The 25,730-nt window shown below is 39.7% G+C and overlaps 1 long non-coding RNA gene across 1 annotated transcript in view; it reads right to left on the bottom strand.

The window, feature by feature from the left end:
• Positions 1-22,868, bottom strand: part of LOC123613920 (uncharacterized) — a 35,809-nt gene extending 12,941 nt beyond the window's left edge. The window contains exons 1-2 of the long non-coding RNA XR_012501157.1: positions 22,540-22,868; positions 19,360-19,459 (exon numbers count right to left, since the gene is read on the bottom strand). This is a non-coding gene — a long non-coding RNA (uncharacterized LOC123613920). The remainder of the gene's footprint in view (positions 1-19,359; positions 19,460-22,539) is intronic.
• Between the last annotated feature and the right edge of the window lie 2,862 nt (positions 22,869-25,730).

Consider the following 25,730-nt stretch of genomic DNA (forward strand, 5'->3'; position numbering starts at 1 on the left):
GTTTATTATCTTTAATAGTCCTCCTAAATTCTTATTTACATTTTGAATTTGTGGTCAATTATTCATGCCATTATTTTTTTTTAATTTATATTTTATTTTAGAAACCAGGTTAATTTTGTTTTGCTTGTTTGTTTCTTTTGGTGGTGGGGGGTAATTATGTTTACTTATTTATTTAATAGAGGTACTGGGGATTGAACCCAGGACTTTGTGCATGCTAAGCACACACTCTACCACTGAGCTATGCCCTCCCTGCCATTCCATTATAAAAGAGCTAATTCAATGGCAGGTAAAGAACAATAATTTTGAAATCTGTGGGATCTGAAAAATGAGGTCTGACTGGTACACAAATGAAGGGTTTTAACTTGAGTATCTCTTTCCTGACTTTGGAGGGGCAAACTGACTATAATATTTAAGAGATAAGGATATCCTTCGTAAAGGATATGAAGAAGCCACAGATTAGATGACATTCATTTCTGGTTAAAACAGACTTAACAATAGCTTGAGATCAATTAAAACATAAGCACCTGTAGACAGAACCTGTTTCATTCCTTTACACACAAAAACTCATCCAACTCCATCCCAAACACAAACTACTGCTGGCTACTGACAAAATTATTTTCAACTACCTAAATGTCTTTACTATGTCAAACAGCAAAATAGTATTCAAAAAATGTAATCAAAACAGGGGGAAGAAAAGATTTTTTAAATAATGCAGACCAACGTCTTGCTCTGAGGTCTCATTAGCAATAAACCTCAAGGCATTTTACTTTTAAGCCTCAAATCATTCCTAGGTTTTGTGAAAAACCTATAAAACATATTGAAATTTTCAGAACTTTGAGGAAGGAGCTTTAGAAAATCAGTTTGATTTTTTAAATCCTAAAGAAGAAGAAGGAAACAAAAAGAGCTTAGCTAACTCTGTCTTTCAGCTTTAATAGGAAATGCTGAAATGTGTTTTCTTAAGCCTGAAGGTAACTTATGAAAAATCAGTATTACACTGAGTCACTAGGAGGGAGATAATATTAAAAAATAATAATAATAAGTAGGAGTTAACATTCCAGAACCACAAATCTCTAGTTTAATCAGAACTATCACCACACTGGCTTTTCTCTCCTAAGATCTAAAAACAGTCATGTTTCCTGCAAAGGAAATACACAAGGGAAGGTACCTAGAGACAATTCACTTTTTAAATGTCTTTCCTACATTAAGTACTATTATGCTTTGCATCCAATTAAGGAAGAGGAATTTCCCCCAGTTATCAGGCTCCTTGGCTTTGGCTTTTATGGCTTCTTGTCCAGAAATGCCTTGGGTCTGAATAAGCCTGGCAAACACTCCTTCCCTGTGGATAATCATTAACCCGCATATCAAATCCCCATCATTTACAATTAGATCACGTTGACTCTGCTTTCCCAGAACTACAGGCAAGAGGAAAAAAAGGAGGAGCAATTAAAAAGCAAATTTAATTTGTTTCTGATTTTTCCATAACTGGATAACTTTGGCTTTCTTTCCTCGCTTTTCCCAAGAAATAACCCAAACGATTGTTCAACTAGTTATCATATTTTTAAACCATAATAAGCTTCCCTTGGAGATCTTATGTCCCAAATCAATAACAAATGGATGAAAGGCAAGAAAACCAAACAAAAAAGGCAACAATAAGCCAACACATACTTATTAGGTACAGTACTTACTACGTGCGTTTAGTAATGATGTCAAAACTTTGTATTTTGTTAGCTGATTTTGGCTCTAAGCTTCCTACAGCAGAGTTCAACTCCAGTATCTCCTGCTTTTGATCTTGGCAAATATTTTATCGACATGCTGAGAAAACAAAGAGCATCCTCTTGCCTCCAGCCCTCCTCTTTCTCCTCTGTGTTTTGTGTGTTATCCTCCAGCCTCTTAAAAAGCAAACAGGCCCGATTTGTGACCCTCTCCTTCCTCACCTCCACCAGCCCTATAGCTGGTGGGCAGTTAGGAAGCAGTATGGCTTCCCAGTATTGTATCGGATGCTCAATTAATCATAGCCTCAGGATTCAAGTATTTGGAATGGCCCAGAAAATAGCTGTGGGTAAGTGAAGCGCTAACCTTCTGAATTCTGAGTCATTTCCCTGGAATGGAATAGAGTGTAAGTATGTTCACACCCACCCCGTTTATCTCAACCTCGGGAAATTATCTTGAACCACACAGGGGTTTCACTGCATTGGCCCTTGGGCTTGCCCTCCTGGAAATAAACCTTTCTCTGCGGGAAGAATCAGACATATTTGCTAAGAATTGTGAACCACCAGGAAGCTTTACAGAAAGGTTCCTGCTTCTGTAGTCTGTCCTTTCTATCATGAGAAAGGTTTCGCTAAGCTCTAACTTAGAGTCTTCTGCAACCTGTCCAGCTGTATTGCAAAATGTAAGATATGTTTCTTAAAAAGGAACTGAAATTCCGATAGCTGGCACTGATAGCTGATGCCACTCCATTATTTATGTGTACAAACCTACCCTGAACTTTCCAGAGCCATTTGGCTCTTGTTGAGGTCATGGCTCTACCATTCCATTTCTGGACTACCTCCCCATAGCGTAACTTAACTTGCGCTCAAGGAATAAAATGCATCACAATGTTAATATGAGGGATCCAAATAACATATCGAGTAAAAAGTATATTGAAAGCAAAATATTTGCATACCTATCATATTTTTAAATTGCTTCCTCCATTAAGTTTATTGCCTGTCAGTGTAAATATATATATATATATATATATATATATATATATATATATATATATATATACACACCTAGCAACTATTTTTATTGGTTATTACTCTTCATTCAGCATTGCTATCTGAGTCCTAAGAGGTATCTGAAGGAAAAAAAAAGTGTGTGTGGAGTGGGGTGGGGAGAGGTGGAAGAGATCAATGAAATTATACAGACAATCAATAACAGAACCAGGACTGGGGTGTATTTTCTTCCTTCTAATCAAAGTAACCATCACCCAAAATAAAACCAAACTCTCCATTCAAGGGTCATTACTGTTCTTCACTGATGACTTTTTCCCTCCAGAATTTCAACAGCATTCTCTGTCAATAACACAGCATGTCTTTGCATTTGACAGCTGGGACTAATGAGCTCTGCACACAAGGTTGGTTTTCTTTGCATGTCTACACAGGGGCAGCCTGATGGAAACCCTTTGTCCTGTTATTGCTATTAAACCACACTGGAGCTGACTGCAAGGAGGATCTGAATCTGATGTAAGCCTGTCCATCTTGTGTTCTGTGCAAAGTTCTCACCGCTGGAAGTCCTCACAACGTGTAGCTCAGTTTCAGCAGTGACGCTTTCTCCAGCACGTGCCAAAGACAATGTCAAAGAGAGATTTCCTGCACTACCTATAAACTCTTTTTGAGAACTGCTTATGAACTACCCAAAATCTCCCCCAATCTCCTCATGCAAGGGGAAGCAACACTCTTCTGTTGAATTTCCCCATCTGTTACATTAGGAAGCTGGGCTCCATGACCTAAGATCATTTTGAGCTCATGAACGTTGATTTTTACTTTCTGTAGTGTTGTAAGACCTTATAGCCACAGAGATGGGATCTATCTTTAGAAAATTGTCTTACACATTTGCCCCTAATGAGATTTCTCCCTTTCAGAAAAGCTTCTCGTTTCCCACGCCCAAATCTTCTTACATAGGCTAAAGATGCCTTGTACATACATTAAACAATCATGGAATAGCTCGTATCTTATAAAATAAAACCAGCACCCAGACCCAGAAGTTAAATGCCTTTTGGGGGGTTTCTAAAAATCAGGGTTGCAGTCCAAATTTACAGTAAGGTTCCAAGTCCAATGTTAAATATTATGTTTTTATTTGGAAATACGATGCTCAGATGATCATTCTCCTTTCTTTATTTAGATCTGGCTGGCTGTTTCTATTTCTTGTTAAATGAAAAGGCAAGAATTGTGTCCCAGCATGAGTCAGCCTATTAATGTTTACTGAGGGAAAAATTAGCTACAGTTTCCAAAAGGAGGAGAATGGGGAAATATAATATATATATCTATTTAAGATATATATATATATTTATATATATCTATTTAATTTATATATATCCTTCCTGGGCAACTTTTAATCTCATAGAAAAAAAGAGAAATAAATACTTTTGTTGTATCTAAACTGTTGGCTGTGTGGGGTTATTGTAGTAATTGAGACTGATTTGGGCTAGAAAGAACAGAGTGAGTTTTAAGGGGAGGGAGGGACACGGTTAGGTGAGGGGAGGATGAGAGTTCTGGGGCAGAGGAGCATTATGTGTGATGGCTCTGAGATAGGAGACAGTAAGCAAAGAATTAATAGGTAATTCAGTTTAGAAGGGTGAGTAGAATTGCCTGGTTGAGGAAAACAAATCTATACAATGTCTTACATCCCATAAAATAAGTCAAAATCTGTACAACTGTACATCAAAAGAGTGAATTTTAATATATGATCATTTTTAAAAGGAAAACAAAGGTATAATTACAATAACAAGTGCACTTAGGACAGACCATTCAACTGATGGGAGTAGCGGGGAGGGTGTGGCTCAGTGGTAGAGTGCTTGCCTAGCATGTGTGAAGTCCTGGGTTCAATCCCCAGTACCTCCATTAAATAAATAAGTAAACCTAATTGCCTCCGCCCACAAAAAATAAAATGAAATAAAAATTGGGTTGTCATTAAAAAAAAAGAAAGAAAGAAAAGAATCAACTGATGGGAACAGAAGAGAGCTAGAAAGTCGTGAACAAGCCATGAGTAATTTTCATGACAGCATGCCATGGACATCTGCCAGGGAGAGTGGAGAGGGCTGGCTCATCTGGAAACTTGGTGAAATGGAGGTTTGTCAAGAGAGCCTCTCCTGTACTTTCAAAATTTCGCTCTTTCTTCAAAATATACACTCTGATTGTTTGAATTCTCTAGATTTAAAAAAAAAAATTCTATATAACTGTCCTCCATCATTGATTACTGAAAGCCAGTAACACTTTTTCAGGGCATGTGAACTCCCAGATAGACTTCCTGCACTGGGCTATTTCAGATTCTTACCCAACTCGGAGCTCTCAGTTCCTCCTCTCTGTTCTCACTTAAAGGTGATGACCTCTGTCACCCTCATGTGGGAGGACAGCTGATACAGGGCAAGTATGGCTAAGATCTCCATTGCCCGGAAGTAACCTGTCAACTCTGACCATCACTCTTTCAAGGGCTCAACTGATTTCACAAAACGCATGATGGATGACAGAATGGAATAGGAGCCCAGAATGGAATAGGTATCATTCACCTATCCTGGGGAAATCATTTCAAATATGAGCACTACTGAGGTTCCTTTTGGGAGAGATCAAGAGACACCCACCATGGAAACTGGCTAACTTTCCATCCTTCTATTTCCCTTTTCCCATCATCTTCTCCTTCTCCAAACGTCTCAGAGGAGGGTGGACCTGTCCCAAAGGCTAACATCCTCCTGTGTTCTGAATTCTACCGACTTTACAAAGTCGAAATCTGTTCTTGTCCAATGCAACCCATTTTTCTATGCTCCCAGACCATTTATCCTTGGGTAATCATTTCTGTGAACATTTAGATTATTCTCAAATGAATGAAGAGCTATGGGGACATATTTTCATGCCTTGTCTGTGTTTGTCAAAGCATTCTTCAGTTACCTCTTTTCAGAATAAAATAATTGTACCTTTCCTAAAGAGATATATTTCCTATTCGTTACTGGTATTGCTTTTCTTAAAAGCTTTTCTAATCAATATGTAGAAACTCCATCTAGGTAGGTTACGTTGTAAAGAGTGTTTCTATCTGCTAAGTCAACACATGGAATCTCATGCCATTGGGGGTGTATAGAACAGGAGACCGAGGTGTACAGGACCAACACTAAAGAACGGAATGTTCTTGAAGATCCTGGTCTCAAAAGTTTCCCCATATGACCTCGGGCATTTAAAGCACAGGACTAAGAAGAAATCCACACCAGATCATGATGGTGGCGTTTCTTCTGTTTCTGCAGAGCTCTTTGGGGTTGTGACTTTTACTGCACGAGAGGAAGCTGTGGGAAGAAGAACTTGGATTGGGGAAATAGAAAGAGATCACAAGAAATGCTCACTGTCTCAGTTATCTTCAGCTGTCCCGACTCTGACCTAAAAGGAGCCCAATATTAGTCTGTTAGGAGGCAGGGCGTGGCGTCTGCCTGGCCAAGGATGGATACTGGGAGATGACGGCTGGGAGCCTCTGGACCTCCCATCCCCACATGCACACCCACTCGCCAGCTCTGCTTGGCAGTTCCAGCTTTGAGCTCATCAGATTCAAGTCTGAGCTCATGTGGAAGAAATAATACCTAGCAAGGACATCGGGCAAAGCGTGAGAAAACAGTCAAGTTCTGATTCAAACTCTGTGTGCTTGTTTTTAAATTAAATATTGAAAAGTCAACATTAGCTAATTGTGACAGAGTAGCTTTCTGAAAACATGGGGCAGTAACTTCACCTCTGCATTGACACCTTGATAATTGATATATGTACTCTTGCCCCACCTGCCTCGCTTCCTTCAGAAAAAAAAAAAATCCTCTACTTAATTCCTTATCCCCCACTCCCCTTCCCCCTCCTTTAAAAGAATGGCACCATGTGGGGTGTGACCTGTTGTTAACAAGGCAAATGAAGGGTTGATGCTTCAGAATATTTATTACGCCCTTTCTCTGTGCAAGACATTTCTAGACACTGCGGCTGCAATCCACAGGGATTCTGCCGTTCCTGCCCTTCTGAAGCTCACCCCCTAAAACAGTCTTTCTCTACTCTTTTTCACCATGGACCCCCACCCGAGGAAATTATTTGACATTTTTTCCTAACTGGCTCCATTATGAAATTTTAATACTACAGATATACTGTGTATCTGTTTATGTACAGTGAATGCCTGAGCCTTATCCACAGGAAGATTAAGATTTTTTTGGCCCCCCAAGAGCCAATGTTTACCCTGTGTTATTATCCCTGAGAAAAATGCATGCTGTAGGGAAAAGACAGACAATCGGCAAATAAATAAGAAAGACGGCTGAGATGAATAAAATGAAGACAATTAAAGGGACTAAAAAGTGGGGTACGTTACTCTGGATAGAGAAATCCAGTTGCTTGCACGGGAGAGAGAGAAAGGAAGCAATCTGAAGCCTCTGCTTAGCTTTCTTTCTTCTCTACCTCGGTTGGACTGGGAACACAGGACTGTTTCATTATCCCTGTGCGTCTATTGTCCTAAAGGCAAGCGGTGGGTAAGGATGCCCGTAGCTTCCTGGTCTCATCTTCCCTGCAGCCCAGTTACATAAGTCTCCCCCCCGAAACTTAAAAGGAAAAGAAAGACTAAATGTAATCCACAATGTACAAATAATTTCCTCTTCCTGTTTTGTTTCTGGGTGGGAGGGAGGTGACTAGTTTTATTTACTTATTTTAATGGAGGTACTGGGGATTGAATCCAGGACCTCATGTGTGCTACCACTGAGCTACACCCTTCCCCCTCTTCTTGCTTTTCAAACAAACTCCTGTTAAGTTATTCAGCCTCCCTTCAGCAAGCTCTACGCCAAAAGTCAGCCATTCGGGGAAACTAGTCTACTTGGTGATTTATTTCTGTGCAACTCTGAATGAGCCATTGTTCCTTAGTATGGGTGTGAGACTATCAGAGATAAATTTCACTTTCGATGGTTGTGGAACAAAGCTTATATATTTGCATAATGCTATCCACACCGACGAGTTCCAGCAAAATAACGAAGACAGGATAGCTGAATGTGCAGAGCAATGTAATGCTCCAGTTGTGTGCTCTGGTCGAGGGTTCAGAGTCCAGACTACTGTTTGCAAATTGGCAGGTAATTTAACCACTCTAAGACTCAGTTTATCCATATGTAAAATGGGAATAAGGACACTTATCATACTGGGTTGTTATAAGCAACAATGGCCAGGAGGGTATAGTTCAGTGGTAGAGCCCATGCTTAGCATGGACAAGGTCCTGGGTTCAATCCCCAATACCTCCATCTAATAAATAAACCTACTTACCTCCCCCCACCAAAAAGAAAAAAAAAAAAAAACCCAAACAAATCAAAGAAACAATGAAGGTACTATATATAAATTATTTAGCGTAATACACGGAATGTAGAAAGCCCCCTATAAATGTCTGCTGCTATTATAGCTGTTTCTGTAAGACAACCATGTTTTGTTAAGGTAATCCTGCCTGCTTTTGCTTTTTTTTTTTTTTTTTTATGGTAAAAAAGTTAAAATTTGGTTAAAACCAAAGCAGGAATGGCATTTTGCCTAATCTACCTTTTGGTTACACTTGCCCTTCAATTACACATGTTGGTATTTTTCTAAACTAATCCGTTACCTCATTTTCCTCCTTTGGCTGTCAAGTTATGTTTTATAATCGTAATTTGTGCTCCTCTTCGTTAGTGCTGTGAGATGGTGAGTTAATATTAGCAGATTTTACTCGCTTGAGTCCTTACGAAGGCTTAACACAATTTGAGTGCAAGAATGTTCAAAAACCAACTCTGTCTCCCCAGTTCCTCCCTGAATGTGGATCAGCTCTGAGAACTTTATCTTGGCTTTTTATCTTGGCTTTTAGCATCACTATCCTGATCATTATCTATGCCAGGGTCCTCTGGTCTCACCTTGTCTACATGTCTATGCAATATTTCTGCTGTGTGTTCCTGACTCTCCATTCCTTGTCCAAACCCTACTCAAGTCTATTTCCTCAAAAGAAGTGCTCTTCCCATCTGCCTGACACAAACTCAAGCACAGTGGGAAGGACGCTCATCATGTTGAGGGCCACCTGGCATGTCTGAACACCCTTCCTCTGACTGGGGAACTACCCCACAGGTTTCTGAGCCTATTTATTTAGGGTTGAGGGATTCGGCCGGGGCAGACCTTGGGCTGGTGGGGCTTGAAGCTAATCCAGTTTGGGGAAACTTTCTTTCAGAAAAAAGCAGCAAAATTATGAACTTAAAATTAGGTTGAAAAATTAAATACTTATTTTTTAAATTGAGGTTTGGTCGGTTTACAATGTTGTATTGGTTTCTGGTGTACAGCATAGTGTTTCAGTTACACACATATGTATTTCTTTTCATGTTCTTTTTCATTACAGGTTATTACAAGATATTGAATATCATTCCCTGAGCTATAAGTACTTATTTAGAATGAGGGGAAAAGTTTCAAATTACACGTTTTAAAAGCTAACTAGTACCAGAATATCACAAGTCAAGAAAAGCAATGTCATTTTAAATTAACTGCCTAATGCAGCTCCTTAATATTTTTCTTTATTATTTAAAACATTTATTTATTTATTATATATGTATGACTATTTTAGCTGCATACAATGGTCTTATTGTATTTTTATAAAAAGAATAGAAATATACTTAAGACTTTCCTTGAGCAAAATTGGTCCAAGTTTTTATTATTATCATCAATAATTTAGAGAAGTTTTTTTAAAGCTTCACAACTCATAGCTGATAATGTTGTGTAAATTTCATAAGTGTTGTTCTGTGAATTTTCCCAAACCTGTGCCATTTCTAGGACTCACTCAGGGCCTTGGAAGGGGTCTCGCAAGTGAGGGGGCCTGAGGCTGAAGCTTCCATAACTCCGCAGTGCATCCGTCTCTGAGAGTGGTTAGGTTTCACCCATCAGACATAATCATAAAGATTTCACTCCAGCAGGGGACAACCTCAGGGAGCAGGAGCCCGTGCAATTGACCGTTTCAGAAGAATGACAATAGAGGCCTTGCAGAACATCCTGGGTGAAACTTGCGGCATTGAGTCTCCTGAGTCACTGGCGGGGCTGTGGTGCCTGTGCCCAGCGGCAGTGGTACCCACTCCCCTTGAGCAGCTCTCACAAGATGATGTGAGCATAGATCCTGGCTGCAGTGCCTCTGAGCCTGACTCACCATCACTCTTGAAAATTCCATGAGGTACCAAACGTCCTTTATCAAATTAAAACATTTTTTTTCTTTGTCCTAAACTCGCTAGAGTAGTTTCTGTTTGCAACCTTGAATCCTGACCTGTACATGAGGGAGGGCTGAGGCCGAGGAGGAGGCATCATGAGCCTGCCTGAGATGATGGAACAAGCCAAGGATGGGAAAGTGAATCAAAGCCTAGGGCGCAGCAGAAAACGCTTGTCCGAATACCAGGAAAGTAAGGATGAAGGTCAAAGACATGGGGCCCAGACTTAAAGGCAGAAGTCAGGGAGCCAAGGATCTCGGTTAGTGGAAAGAGGAGAAGGCAAAGGAGATTGAGAAAAGGCAAAGAAAGGTGGGTCAAGACTCCATATGATGGGCCAGCAGTTGGGTGGCATGAATGAGGGTTGGGTGGGCTTAAAAAGAAGTGGAAGCAGACAGCTATAGAGAACAGACTCGTGGTTACCAGTGGAGGAGGGGCACAATATGGGATGGGAAGTGGGAGATACAAACTGCTGGGTGTAAGATAGGTCAAGGCTATATTGTACAACACGGGGCATACAGCCAACCGTTTGTAATAACTGCGAATGGAGTGTAACATTTAAAAATGGAATAAAAATTTAAAAATTTAATTTTAAAACTTAAGATAATAAATATGGTAACTAAATTAAAAAATACACAGAATTTTGTCTTGAAGACATCATTAAAGAAAAAAGAAATGGAAGAAGACTGGACAGCACAGTAACTCAGGCTCTCATTACCTCGCACTTAGAAACAAAAGCCTTCCAACCTCCTCCCACCTTCTATTCTGCCATGCCATATGTTCTTTATACAAAAAACCCAGTGAGGCCATTGTAATTGCCCTAATTTAAAAAAAAAAAAATCAATTGTGGCTCCCCATGGCCTACCGAACATAACAGAGCTCATATGCTGGCATTTCTGACCCTCTCATGTAGGTCAATCCATCCTTTCAACACGTTCCTTGTCAGTCTGTCTGCTCTTGCCCCGCCTTCGAGCCACGCTGCACCATTGGATGTTTCCTAGACACGCGTTTCCTTTTCCCACAGTTATGTTGTTCTCGCTGCCTGGGGTGCCCTCCCCACCCCATCTCAGCACATCCGCATCCCTGTCTTCCAAAGCCCAGTTCCAATGACGCGTTTCTTCTTCAGCAGCAATATTTCCTCCCCTGAAGCACATTAATGGTATTTCTCATATTACTTTCCCCACCTTCCATTACAGCCTTTTGGGTACGTATTTTTGTGTCCTCTAAGAAGCCAGAAGCTCGCTTTGGGCAGAATTCTTGGCACAGGGCCTCATATATTCAGGGGCCCCAAACAGTGTTGAACTAAGGGTTGAGTGAAGCAACTCTTGATACATAATTTTCTCGAGAACCTACAGCAGGTGATGGTGGGCAGGAAAGTGCGAGTTCTGACATCAGGAGTGGAGTCACAGCTCTGTCACTGACTAATGCAGTCTTGCCGCAAGTTGCCGCTGGGAATGTGGAGGTAACACTCCCTACAGACGGGATTATTCTGAGAACTGAGCAAGGTTCTAGAAGGCACCTAGTGCAATTCCTGGCACAGAAGAGACGCTAGCTGGGTGCTAGTGTCTGTCTCTCCCTTAGCCTTCTCTTCAGTCCTGGCATCTCTCGTTCCATACATTGGTCCTCACACAACTCAGTTTCCTAGTCTGCTCATCTACCCTCTTTCCTCAATATTGCTCTTAAAATGTTTGACTATTAACAGGAGTGAGGGGTATAGGTCAGTGGTATACTTGCTTGGCACGCATGAGGTCCTGCACCTCCTTATTTATGCTAAGCATTCAATCCCCAGTGCCTTCATTAAGGGGACAAAAGAATTTGACTCTTAAGATGCCCCAAGGGTGCCCTAACCAGCTCCTAGAACAGAGGGAGTATTACTTGGCATGATCTTAATGTCCTTTATTTTTGTAGTACTAGAGAGTCAGATCATATTTTGACTAATTTTAAGGTTTAGATTAACTTTAAATCTTTGGATTTTTCTAGAGCAACCTAACTGCAGATCGTATGTTCATTTCCTCCTTGAACCTAAATGCAAATGCTAACACACCTGTCTCTGTTAAGTTTCAACTAATGTATAAAAAGCCCAGAATTTCACTTTACCAAAATCATGTTCAGCCTTGATTTTAATAGTCTTTCAAAGGGTATGGAGGGAGGTTGGTGGGAGGGGCACTAAGCGATAATTTCAGAACATTCTTCTTTCGTTTAATTCAGAAGAAACACCTCCCACGGTGAGCTGTAACGCAGGCCAGCATTTGTGTCTGAGTGGACGGAAAAAAAAAGTGACTGCACTTTGCCAATCAGAGCCACATGAATAATTAAACTTCAACAAACTTAGTAATTGAATAATAGAAAAGCATTTTTTAGAGATCACCTTTGGAAAAATGAAAAAGAAAAGTGACATTCTTTCATTTTTCAAATAGAAAGAGTTCTCCTGTGTTTTCGTTAAACACTGTGTTGCTCTACCAACAGAATTGCCTAAAGTCTGTGCTCAGCAGCTAATTGTCTTGCTCTATTGCAAAAATCTTAGAAATGTAAGTTTCTCAGATTCTGTGCAGATAAAATTGCTTTTCTGTGAGAACATGGGAAATAAAGCAATCTAAACGTGAAACCTTTTACTAAGGTTCTCTCGAATAACTTCCCATAGAGGACCTGTAAGTGATTTTTTTTAATCATTAGAAACTTACAGGACAGATTTTAGGGAGCCTACCCATTTTTCTTTATCAATGTAAACCTTACATATGTCAACCATCGTTTTAAAGGGAGAGATATTAAATAATAAAGAGAAACTTCTTCTGTGTAAAATTTCTATAAAAGTAAAAGACCTTTAGTGGAGTAAGGAAGAAAAAGTCTTTTTTAAAAAAATGCTTCAATCTCTGTGCACACTTAGGGGAAATAAAATGAGAACTAAATTCTAAACCAAAAATAATATTATAGTAAGTTAGTGGGATTCACTTAGTCTGGGGCCAATATTTCTTTTCCATTAAGGCTTGTTTGAGATCCAAACAAAACAAACGAGCCATCAAATACGTCTTGAGATTTCAGTGCCAATAAAGTTAGGAAAGAGGGAAGGTGGAAGGTAGGGCTAGGGAGCGGAATCACTTTTCGACTCTTCGTATGAAACTCAGAAAATCCTATTTTCCCATTTATAGTTGGGAATTCAGTAACTTAGCATACATAAGGATATCCAAGATAACCAAGACTCAAAAAGACCACAATTTTGGTTAGTTTGTTTGAATGCTTTTAGATGCATCGCATATTGCCTAACATAGAAAGCAGACCATGTGAAATATAATTACGCTCTTTCTCAGTTAAGACTGTCATTATTAACGTTTTCTGTTGCCTGGTAAATGGGGTCGGTGGGGGCTATCAGGCTGCAAGTGAGTGCATGTTCTGAAATAGCTTTCTTTCCTGCTTCGTATGTATATTTGCTGCTTTGTTTTAGAACCAGGATCGTTTTATATTGAAGTATAGTTGATTTACAATGTTGTGTTAGTAACATTGTGCATAGTGATTCAATTATACATGCACATATATGTTGTTACAAGGTATTGAATGTCATTCCCTACACTGTATACAGTGGGTCCTTGTTGTTTATCTATTTATACATAGTAGTTTGTATCTGCAGAACACATGTTAAGGCTTACTGGGAAAGGCCTTTATTAGGTTGAACTATGAAATTGTTGATATTTAATTATTTTTAACCTATAAAACATCCATTTCTCCTGCTTTAAGCTAACATAATCAAAGATTAAGTCCAAAGCTGGGAAACATTTCTGTCAATGGTCTTGGTCTGCACTCTTTGATGTTTACAGAGCTCTTACCATATCCAACATGATGAGATGCAAGCTACCCTGGGCATCTTTCCCCCTCCCCACATACAGTTCCTGGAACTCATGGGCTGGTTTTCCATTGCCACAATCAAGAGACAAGAGAGCCACATTTCCTCGAGTGTGTCATCTTGCCCTGCTGGCTTCTCTGGCAGCAGAATGCTTTGGTCTCCTATTTCCGGCCTACTGTCATCAACACTCCACCTATTGCTTTGCTAGCTTTTAGCAGCATCACGACGAAAAATACTTGGGAGTTCAAATCATTGACTTTCAGAGCTAGAAGAGATCCCGGCAAACACTCAGCCCGGCCCGCGCACAGTTAACATTGCTGAGTGCCAGCTCCTTTTGTCGGTCCAGTTTTCACCCAGTCTTCCCCCCTTCCTGTTGCCGCCGATGTGTTTTGGCCGTGGGCTTGACTTAGCTGTGGGGATGAGCTCACTGGTCTGGAATCTCGGCCTAAGCCAATGTGCTCACCCAGGTCCCTGCTATTAGAATGGGTGTTAGGGGCTGAATTGTGTCCTCCCAAAATTCATAGGTTGAAGTCCTAACCCCCAGTAACTCAGGATGTGACTGTATTTGGAGACAGGGCCTTTCATCAGGTCATTAGGTTCAAATCAGGTTATTCGAGTTGGTCCTAATTCAGCATGACTGGTGTCCTTATAAGAGAAGGTTTGGACACAGACAGGTACAGAGGGAAGACAATATGAAAACACGGGGATAAGATAACCATTTGCAAGCTGAGGTGAGAGCTCAGAAGAAGCCAACCCTGCTGACACCCTGATCTCAGATTTTTAGTCTCCAGAACTATGAGAAAATTAATTTCCATTAAGACACCCAATCCATGGAATTTTGTTATGCCAGCCCTAGCAAACTAATACAATGGATTGGTCCTTGGGACAGAATCCAGCCTGAGTCAACAAGGAGAGAGGTTTTTTTGGAAACCAAAAGGAAAAGAATGTCCCTGTTTAGAATGGCCATCATTCAAAAATCCACAAATGACAAATGCTGGAGAGGCTGTGGAGAAAAGGGAACCCTCCTTCACTGCTGGTGGGAATGCAGTTTGGTGCAGCCACTAAGGGAAACAGTATGGAGATTCCTCAAAAGACTAGAAATAGACTTAACATATGACCCAGGAATCCTGTTCCTGGGCATATATCCAGAAGGAACCCTACTTCAGGATGACACCTGCACCCCAATGTTCATAGCAGCACTATTTACAATAGCCAAGACATGGAAACAGCCTAAATGTCCACCAACAGGTGACTGGATAAAGAAGATGTGGTATATTTATACAATGGAATACTACTCAGCCATAAAAACCGACAACATGACGCCATTTGCAGCAACATGGATGCTTCTGGAGAATGTCATTCTAAGTGAAGTAAGCCAGAAAGAGAAAGAAAAATACCATATGAGATCGCTCATATGTGGAATCTAAAAAACAAACAAACAAAGCATAAATACAAAACAGAAACAGACTCAGACATAGAATACAAACTTGTGGTTGCCAAGGGGGCAAGGGGTGGGAAGAGATAGACTGGGATTTCAAAATTGTAGAATAGATAAATAAGATTATACTGTATAGCACAGGGAAATATATACAAGATCTTATGGTAGCTCACAGAGAAAAACATGGGACAATGAATATATGTATATGTTCATGTATAACTGAAAAATTGTGCTCTACGCTGGAATTTGACACAACATTGTAAAATGATTATAAATCAATAAAAAATGTTAAGAAAGGGAAAAAAGAATGTCCCTGTTTAAAAGAGAGCACCAGAAGGGAGACTCTTTCTTCTTCTCAACATTGTGAGAGAGGGATGTGAATCTTGTAAATTCTCCAGTTGTTTTGTCATCACAAGGGATGCTGCCCCGAGAATGAGCCAATACTCAGAGATGAGCACAGCCAGGAGAATTGAGGAAACAGGAACTGGAGTTACTTAACTGAACCAACCTCAACGCCTGCTCAATCTCTGGACTTCCCGTGATATGAGCCAATAAATCTGAGTTGTTGAAGCCTAAGGCCAAGTGTCCTGTTACTTATAGTCTCTTTTGGAGTTGAAGTGTTATCTACACTTTCATCTCACAGAGGGAGGCTGAATCCTTCTCAAATTTAAGTAACTTGTCTGATGGATCAGAACAGAGATGAAATAACTCAAATTGTCTTTCCTTAACACATCCAGGTTAAAGGTTGAGGGTACACGTAAGTCACAGGGATGTAATACACAGCACATGGAATATGGTTAATAACACTGTCATAACTCTGTATGGGGACAGATGATCCTAGACGCATCATGGTGACCATGTCAGTGTATGCACATGTCAAATCACTATGCAGCACACCTGAAACTAATGTTACATTATATGTCAACTATGTTTCAATTTTTTTTTAGATAGCAAAAAAACTTAAAAGAAAATAAAAAAGAAAGAAAACTAGTGTCATAGCTTGGAAATCAAGTGTTTCCCTCTCCTTTATCAATGATAAAGTTGTCCACTGCACTCAATCATTTTTTTAAAAATGTAGCTAAATAAAAAGGAATTTGATTTTTTTTTTAAAGATTGAGAGTATATACATAATTGGTAGGAACATTAAGGAGAGTATGAGTAAAGGGTTTCATGAACAAGATGAAGAAAACATTCACTCTTATTTGAACAATTCGGAAGAGCTTAAGAGAAAATTGAAAATATTGGAAAAGGAGAAAAAGGATCTGAAAACTAGCATTCTGTGTCAAGTCAAATTTTCTTCCTTCCTTGTAACCTCATCTTTAGTCTTTTTAGAAGGGACTCTCCCCTCCCCAACCTTCTTCCCCTTTATTTCTCTTGCTGCCGTTCCTCAAGATTCTAGTGCAGTTCTAACCGCTCCTCCACCCGGGAGTAGCCTGTCCGCACCTCCACCCGGTTTTAAATACCTGAACTCCGATGTCCACGCCCCCTCCCAAGACCGGCAAAGCATAATTACATCTTCAGAGTAGCTTCCATGCTTTGTAAATGATTAAGACACGTGTTTTATGAGAATGTTGTTGATCTCCCATATAGAAAATTCGTATTAACCATTTAGGGAAGTGGAAACTTTACCACATTTGGCCACTTTAAACCTTCTCGATAGCTTCAAACCACTCTATCTCACTTACCTTGACATTTTTGTCCCAGAAAGTGGAAAATATCACACTGAGATATTCTCATTTTATATGTTCTAGGCCATGTTTTTGTTATGAATTCCTTCTTTTAAATATTTGCAAGCTAAATTAGACTAGATATTATCAATCAAATTTAAATTTTGTTTATAAAAAACATACTCTAACTATAAGCGAAAGCAGGAAACTCTCCCCAGAGCTTACAGCTGTGTCTGGCATATAGTACATATAAAGAAATGTCTTTTGAATAAATATTTGAATGGATGATTTCTTTTTGTTTCTTTTTTTTTTAAAACCCCTTCCCTGGAATGAATGATTACTAATACAACTCTGGGATGTATTTGTGCGTTGCAAGTTGTTAAGTAATTTTACTTAAAAAAAGCGACCTCTTAGGTCAGTGTAATAGCAAATCTTCAAAACTTCAAATCAATATATACTATAGGAGAAAAAAAGCTGTCTTGTCAAGTTGGTAGGGCTAAACTTGGGATGTTTTTATCTGAACCTGCCAATTACTGACAGTGTTGGACAGTTATCAGACGAAGACTTGACCTCTGGGGATACCATTATGCAAGGAATCCATAGCAGGTTAACTTTTCTTCCTGGTAGTGGGAGGAGCAACTAGTGTTCCCATTCATCTAAACTGATGCCTGGTCCTCTCTCACCGGGGCACATCACTGTCTTGTCACCCTTCTGTAGGCTGTGGCTCAAATCAATAAAACCAACCTGGGCTTTTACAGTCGGCATGGATGGCGTATCACACCTTTGTTTTCTGAAGGTCTCCAAGTTTGCTGTGGGGCCACGCTATGGAGTACTTAAGCAAAACTGAAGTTGAAAGACGTGGACCGTCTGTGGTAGAAAAATCTAAGAAAGTTTGTCTTCCCATAAATAAGGCACGGTCAAAATCCTACTACTGTATTTGTTTTGATAGCTCATACTCTTCTTTTTTTGTTGTTGTTGCCCTTGGTTTAATGATTTTAAACTTTGAATTTTGGGGGGTTTAAGTTGCTTATTACCCTAAAGTACAATTAGCATTACATCTAAACGTAATGACTGTCCGCCTCATTATGGTCAGGAACTTGAAATGGGAAAATAATCATTTGATTAGTGTCAATCTACTTGACCACTTATACTTTTCTAGAAACTGTAGTCTAGAAATTGAATATGAATATTCTAGGAACGGCAGTCCAGGATTTCTGCATTCTTGATTTAAAATCTTAAATATCCAAAAAAAAATCTTAAATATCCAGAACACCAACCTTTGAAGTTAGACAAGAGTACTCACTGAAGCACAGGTTGACTTTGTATGTTAATATACTCTATGTCTTCTTTCTTCATGCCAGAAACAAAAGAATTCCTTTAAAAAAAATGTTACCTACTGGATCAAAGATTGAAAAGGAAAAATGCATTTAAGTTTCACTCAACAACTTTCATGCTTCACTGCTCCTAGCTCAGCTTTCTTTTCCTAATTTTGTGTATCTAGTGCCAGTTTTTCACAGAGTTTTAAAGACAAGGCTGATTAAAAAGGATGTGTCCTGTTTCTTAAGTGTCGCTAGAGAGGATTAAAAAGCATGCCACTTGGCAGCTGATTAGCTATATTTTTTCCTCTTTGCGCTCAGTGTTCACGTAACAGCAAGGTGAATTTAATGCTCTAACCAAGTTTTACTAACTGCAACTCTGGGGAGAGAAAGCACTTTCTGATCTTTGCTGTTCTAAGAACAATCGTCATTGAATAACTGCCATATTACATTACATGGTAAACAGGTAATCTTCGGTGTTAGCTACCAAGGAGACTTTAACAAAGAACTGTGTATTTCCATTTGTTTTCCTGGGGCAATGTTTTCTGCTCCAGCCACCACGGTCACTTCCAATCATGGAGCTCTAAGAAGTTAAAGGAGACTAGAACAATGTCAATGCCATTTTGGTACCCAACAAGGAGCCGTTAGGAATCCGTTAAAGTGCATAAACTTCCCCACGGGTTCTACGAAATAGCACATCAAATGAAACTTCTATCCAGGATCATTAAAAGCAAAAGCAAAAAATAAAAACAAAACAACAGCAACAAAAATGAAAACAACAACAACAACAACAACAACAACAACAAAAAACAGTTCTTTGTTTGAAGCCTCTGGGCTGGCTGCAGATTTGAGGTGCAGTGAACGTGCCAGAAGCAGCTGGCCAGGTCTTGTGACTCACAGACACATGACGCTTCTGCTGGGAGCACAGACAGGTGGAAACAGACCTGATCTGTTCACCAACTTAGCTCTGGGATTTCAAATTTATCACCCACTAGTTGGTGGGAAACAATGCCATTTGCAATTTTTTTTTTTTAATCAGCAAATGCTTGTAGATTCAAGGTAACTTTGAGAAAGGAAGGAAAATGAAACTTCCAATCAAATAGGGTGTGTGACAGCAGACTCAGTGTGAAGGACTCGCTTTTAGGGGAGAGCTAGGTCAGAGCTCTTACCTTCTTTGTGCCCCTAAATCATCCCGGGTGTCTGTCTAATGTCCTCGTGCTGGAACTTCGTCCGTAGAGACTCTGACTTGCCCATCCAACAGTCCCATTTCTAGAAGGGAGGCAGAGGAGATTTTACTTTTCCTTGTGTAGCTTTATATCCTATTTGAATGTTTCCATGTTTATCTATTTTCTGTTTTTAAAAATTACTTTGAAAAGCATCTGTCCTTAATATGCCCTTTCCTAGACACACCCCACATACTAGTGGTTATAGTTCTTCTAGGTACTCAAAAAAAAAAAAAAAAAAAACCAAAAACCCAACATCAAAACAGAAATCTATCTACAGTGTTCAGTCTATTGGACTCATATTACAAAATGTTATGGTAAAGAAAAGGATCGAAAAGTCTGGTTCTGCCAATACATAAATTTTAGGCAAGTTCTGTAACCTCTCTGAGTCTCAGATTCTTCAACTGCGCAATGGGTACTTTCACCCTGTGCTTGTCTCTTGAGGTTGAGTGGAAATTAAATGATACCCACGTAAAGCAGTTTTTATACAGCAGGTGATCAACAATGGTTTGTACCCACTGTCTACCCCAACCCCTGTTCCCACTCAGACATAAGGGGTAGTTTACAGCATATTGAATTCATTTTGTCCTATCTTTTCATGCAGATATTTAGCTTTTTCACTTACAAATGTAGAAAATGCAATGATCATTTCCTCAGCTGAGTATCCCAGGCGGAACCCAAAGGCAGTCATTACACAGGATTTTTTTTTCCTAGTTAGCAAACATTCTCTGATTCTTTTCTGCTTGCTTTTCCTCATCACCTGCCATTTGTATATGCATCTTTCTTCGTTGGTGTCTGTTTATATGTAACCACAGCTTTCACAGCTTCACAAAACTCAAATAATGTTTCAGGGAGTGGCATGTTTTTAGCTAGGAGACAGGTGGCTTGGAGGGTAGGCTTGAGACTTGGCTGTCACTGTTGATGATGGCATTTCATGCCTGCCAGGTAGATGCACAGTCCAGGGACTGAAATGAGACAAGGAACCAGACAGATTACCCTAACACAGTGGGCGGCCTGTGTTTGGGGCTTGAGAGTTTTCCCATATACTTTACCTCTCTGAACAAAATTAACATTGTTACTTAGCATTCTCCTGCCAGCTCTGGAGAGGGTTTTGGAGGCTCTTGTGGCTAGACCAGTAGCATCAGCATCGCATGGAAACTTGTTACAAGTCCAGAATCTCAGCTGGTCCCCCCTGTGCAGCCGTTGAATCAGAATCTGCATTTTCAGGAACGCCCCCACGTGATCTGGGTGTACAGTACAGTTTGAGAAGCTCTAACCTAGGGGATATATTTAAGTTTAACTTCCCAGTTGACTAGGCTACCTGACTGTCTGGAGATGTCTCTTAATTTAATTGAGACTGTATTTGAGACCACAACATTCAGAATAGGTTTACTACATCTTCTGGGTGATGTACCATGTTAGTTACATTTTAGTAGCTGGTTCTCAGTGGAAAAGGTAGGGATGAATCATAGACTGAATTCTACTTGGCAAAGACAGCGTCAGGTACCAGATATGTGTTTGGACTCAGTGCCATTGATGGCCTCTTTCAGCAGTGAAACTGTACTTTCTCATTTCTATTACAGAATTATAGGAATAATTAAAATAGTAGTAGTTAAAATAATCAGAATAATCAGAAGTAGTAGGTTTACATAGCATCTCTGAGTCCTATGTCAATTTCTCAGTTCCTACCATAATACTCTGAAGTTTCTTGTCAGCTAAATCATTTTTTGTTCCCAAAACATCTGAATTCAATTTTTGTTTCATATTGGCGACCAGACACACCTGATCACTCTTTGCACTAGGATACTTTTTGGTGACAAACTCTTTTGCTTTTATTTTTCAGATGCAGCATTTTTTACACTTTTTTCCTTCAAAAGTTTGCATATCTTATTATATCTTTTATAGCCATATAGTTTTTGATGTAAAAGATCATTGATTTCTTTAACATCATATTGAAGATATAGACCAACTTTTATCACATCACTTCTAAGTGAAATAAAAGTACATGTTGATGTCAGGAAAATGATAACTTATAAAATTGATTCAGTGTGTGTGACCTTTCTGGCAGAGACACCATTTACAACTGTGAATCCTCCGTCAAAAAATGGTTAATTTGCACACCTACAGAGGACTCACTGTGTTTCAGACGGTGTTCTAAGGCTTTAAAAAATCAACTCATTTGATTCTCAAAACAACACTACAAAATATGTTCCATTATTATGGTCATCTTACAAATAAGGAAACACAGGCGCAGAGAGGTCAAGTAACTTGCCCAGGGTCACACAGGCAATAAGTGGCCTAAGTGCCACATTGGGTGGCAATAGGTTACTCCTTACAGTCACAGTATCCTACCTTGTGTCTCTTGTAACCAGATTCAGTGTCCAATTCCCTCCTGAGACTTTACATCATGGCTACCCCACCTCACAACTGCCACGTGTTTCAAACTAATTTTATTTTCCCTCTATTTGATCAAAATTAACATCCTCGGCTGCATTTATTTCAACCAGTTATTAGGAAGAAACAGAACTCTGATTTAAACTAATTCATACCAAGGGGGATTAGATCATAAATAGATTTCAGCTTCACCTAGTCATCGTTGCCTGGGTTTTCACAGTTTAAAGGTGAACAGTTACTATTTTGAAGGGGTTGGTCTCAGTTGAAATAGTTTTCAAAATTAAGGAGGGCCAAAGTTGGGGGTCCAGCAGGAGGGACCTAAATCCCAACAATCTAGCCCCAAACCCCAAAGCTCCGCTTTTCTGTGTCAGAGTTGTACATAGAATAGACTCCATTGCTTAAAAGAAAAATAAATTAAATCATCACTCTGATAACTTTGGGGCTCTTTTCCTTCCCCTGCCCACCATGGGACACATTCTGTTCACCTCCTCCCCATAAGAAAGCACTTTGGGGCTCACAGAACAGGGCAGAACCCCTCTGTGATCAGAGAAACGCAGGAGGAGGTCTGGGAAGTAATTTTGAGCAGATGTTTGAGCCTCTCAGGAATGTGAAATCACACCGCAGAGGTGAATATCTCGGCGACAGGATTATTCTATTTGATACCTGGTGCCAATAACCACACTTCCCAGAATCTTGGCCTCAAAGATCCTTGACAAAGCAAAACTTTTATACCGGGGATCGCAGGAACAGGAAAGTCACCAGTCAGGTCTATGCCTGGTCCCGCAGCAGCTGTCCTCCAAGGTCCCTTAGAAAAGGCCTGAGACCTCCAGGGGCCTGGACTCCTCCCTCAGCCCCAGGCAGGTGGCCAGTCCACTTCCTGCAGTTTTTCCTGCCAAACGGCCGAGATTGCATCTCACCTAATGCCTGCAACGTTGTCCTTTGATGGAGTCAGATTTCTGGTCACGGGTCAGATCTCTGCTTGAAGCAGTTTCTTCCTCCACACCCACTGAATTCTCCAGGGAATCATGGGGGTTTATGCAGATTTTTACAGGCACATATTGGTAGCATTGAGAGCAGCTGAGAATTTTCTTCCTGGTTCTAGTTAGCAATTAACTTATGATGGCAACTCTTCTAAAGCTAATTTGATTGTGTGTGTGTGTGTGTGTGTGTGTTTGTGAGAGAGAGAGAGAGAGACATAGAGGACCTGTTTTAAGCGATAGCACACGAAGTTACACACCACTTTTCCTAATCAATCAATGGCCCAGTAGCAAAGGGTTGAGACTTTTATTGGGTCAGAAGTAATTAGTACCAGTAAGTTCCAGAGATCTGCTGTATAACATAGTGCCTTGAGTTAACAACAAGGGATCGTGTACTTAAAAGTTTGTCAAGAGGGTAGATCTCATTTTACTACAAGAAAAAAAGGCAGGAGGACATAAGGAAACTTTGGGAGGTGATGGAGGTGATGGGTATATTATACATATTGGATACATTATATATAAATACAATATATATATATTATCTGGATTGTGGTGATGGTCACAAGAATAATATACATGTCCAGACTCACCATACTGTGTACATGTATGATGTCCAGTTTTTTGTTTACAATTATACCTCAACAAAAGATGAAGAAAAACAGAATAAAGTCCTATTCTCTCAGAAATTTCTCAGTTGCCATAGAAGGGAAATCAGCATGCCTTCTCCCAGATGCCCCCACTGTGGTTACCTAGGGGCTGAACAAACAATTTTCCACTTAATTCCTTTAGCCTCCGGGAGTCCATGGGCCAATTCAGTAACGCACCCAGAGGGATCAACAACCTGACTGCAGTGAGACCTGCAGACACGTTTCTCAGAGAGAAAGCCTCAGGTTACCGTTCCTACTCAAGTCCTACTGATAGGTTTCATTGTCTGTTACTAAGAGCAAGACTCCTGTCACTAGGCACACTGGAAACATCAGTTTTAGCTTGTGATGAAGCAGATTTTCTCAAGATCTTCATAATAAAGGTTTTGCATGTGTTTGATGACTATTAAATGTGTGTGCCCAGCTGAATTGCTGTTTCTTAAATTTCAGTTCCTCATTTCAACTGACCACTTAGACTCTGCTCTTTGAAAGAACTTGTCCAACTATTAACCCAAATGCTATGTAAATTGACTCATTCTCTTCCCCAGCCAACATACCACTTCCTCTGGTTTCCCCGCTTCTGTCCCCATTTTTTAAAATAAATCCTTTTTCTGGTCTCTCAAGCTCAGCATTATATTTAATTTATTCATCAACATATTTTCTTGGTTTAATAGGTTTTATTTTTGCAAGACTATCCCACAAAACTGTCCCCTTTCTGGAATCATGCCTGTAACTTGCAGGTGGTGGCCTTGTGGTTCCTGGCTGTGGAATTCAGTCCAAACAATTAGCCTCACCCAAGTGATGGATAATTGAAAGTCAGTCTTTTGTGTGTATATTAGTTAACTAGTCACACTAAGAAACTGGAAAGTAACAAATGAGAGCAAAATGCAAGATTAAGAAAATATCTAAGTAACAGTAAATATTTTTTATCCATAAAAATGTCAAAAATAATAAAAGTAATTTAAAACTAAATTCCAACAATTATAAATTACTGTTTTACCTAACTAGACTCTTCCTCAACTTGACCAAAGAGAAACACATTTATTTCAACAAGTATTAATTTTTTTTAAATTAAGGTATAGTTGATCTACAATGTTGTATTAATTTCTGGTGAATGGCATAGTAATTCAATTATATATATATATATATATATTCCTTTTCACATTATTTTTCATTATAGGTTATTACAAGTTATTGAATATACTTCCCTGTGCTATACAGTAGGATCATGTTGTTTGTCTGTTCTATATATAGTAACGTGTATCTATATATCCCAAACTCCCTATTCCCTTTCCCCTCTGATAACCATAATTTTGTTTCCTACGTCTGTGAATCTGTCTCTGTTTCAACAAGTATTAATTGGCACCATTACCTTGGTCTTTGGACCAGCTATAGCAGAATCATTACAGAGCTTTTTTATATTTATTTTAGTTTACTTGGTTTTGTTTGTGTTTTTTTTTTTTGCCCTGTACCATTTAAAAAATTATTTAGTTGTAAATAATCAATACATGTACAAAGTACCACTTTTAATAGTTACAAAGGATAATGCAATGAAAATAAAGTGTCCTTCCCATCCCATCCTCCAACTGTTCAGTTCCCCTCCCTAGCTGCATCCATGGTACCAATTTCTTGTATTTCCTTCCAGAAACATACCACGTGTGTTTCTAGCAGGCATCTTGCTTGATTTGTTTAATATCCATTCTCAGCCTCTTGCTAGTATTCCTTCCTGTGATGCAGAGGCTAGAAAGCTAAAAATAACATCTCCCAGACTCCCTTATAACCAGAGGGCTTGATGTGATTTATGTTCCTCTAATCAGACGCACTTGTACGACACTTGATTTTGAAACTGAGCTAAGTGAGGAGAGAGGTGGGGCCCGAGGTATCTAGTTTGCTGTGTGGATCCAGGCAGTGGCTGCACGACTCAGCAGCGTAGTACTGGATTCCCAGTGAAGCAGGGGCAGCTTTCTGATTGTAGTGGAGGTGATGTAGCTTTTACAGACACCAGCCCGACCCATGGCTTCTAGATTCCACAGACACATACCTGATCGTATTAGTACTGTCAGCTCTCTGCTGGCCTCATTCTGCACTGCCTTCTTTGGAAATGACTCCTAGAAACTTAGCTGAAGTCTAGTTAGTTAACCAGTCAACAAACAGTTCTGAGGCTATTGAAAATTCTGTTCCGCTTCAGCTGGCTGGAGTAGATTCTATTCTTTGCAACTGAAGCTTGATTTATAAAATGTCTATGAATACCTGTGTGTCAGTAAGTGGAATAATGGCCCTCCAGAATGGCCACGTCCTAATC

The sequence above is a fragment of the Camelus bactrianus genome, chromosome 20 (assembly GCF_048773025.1).
Source record: "Camelus bactrianus isolate YW-2024 breed Bactrian camel chromosome 20, ASM4877302v1, whole genome shotgun sequence".
NCBI lineage: Eukaryota > Metazoa > Chordata > Mammalia > Artiodactyla > Camelidae > Camelus > Camelus bactrianus.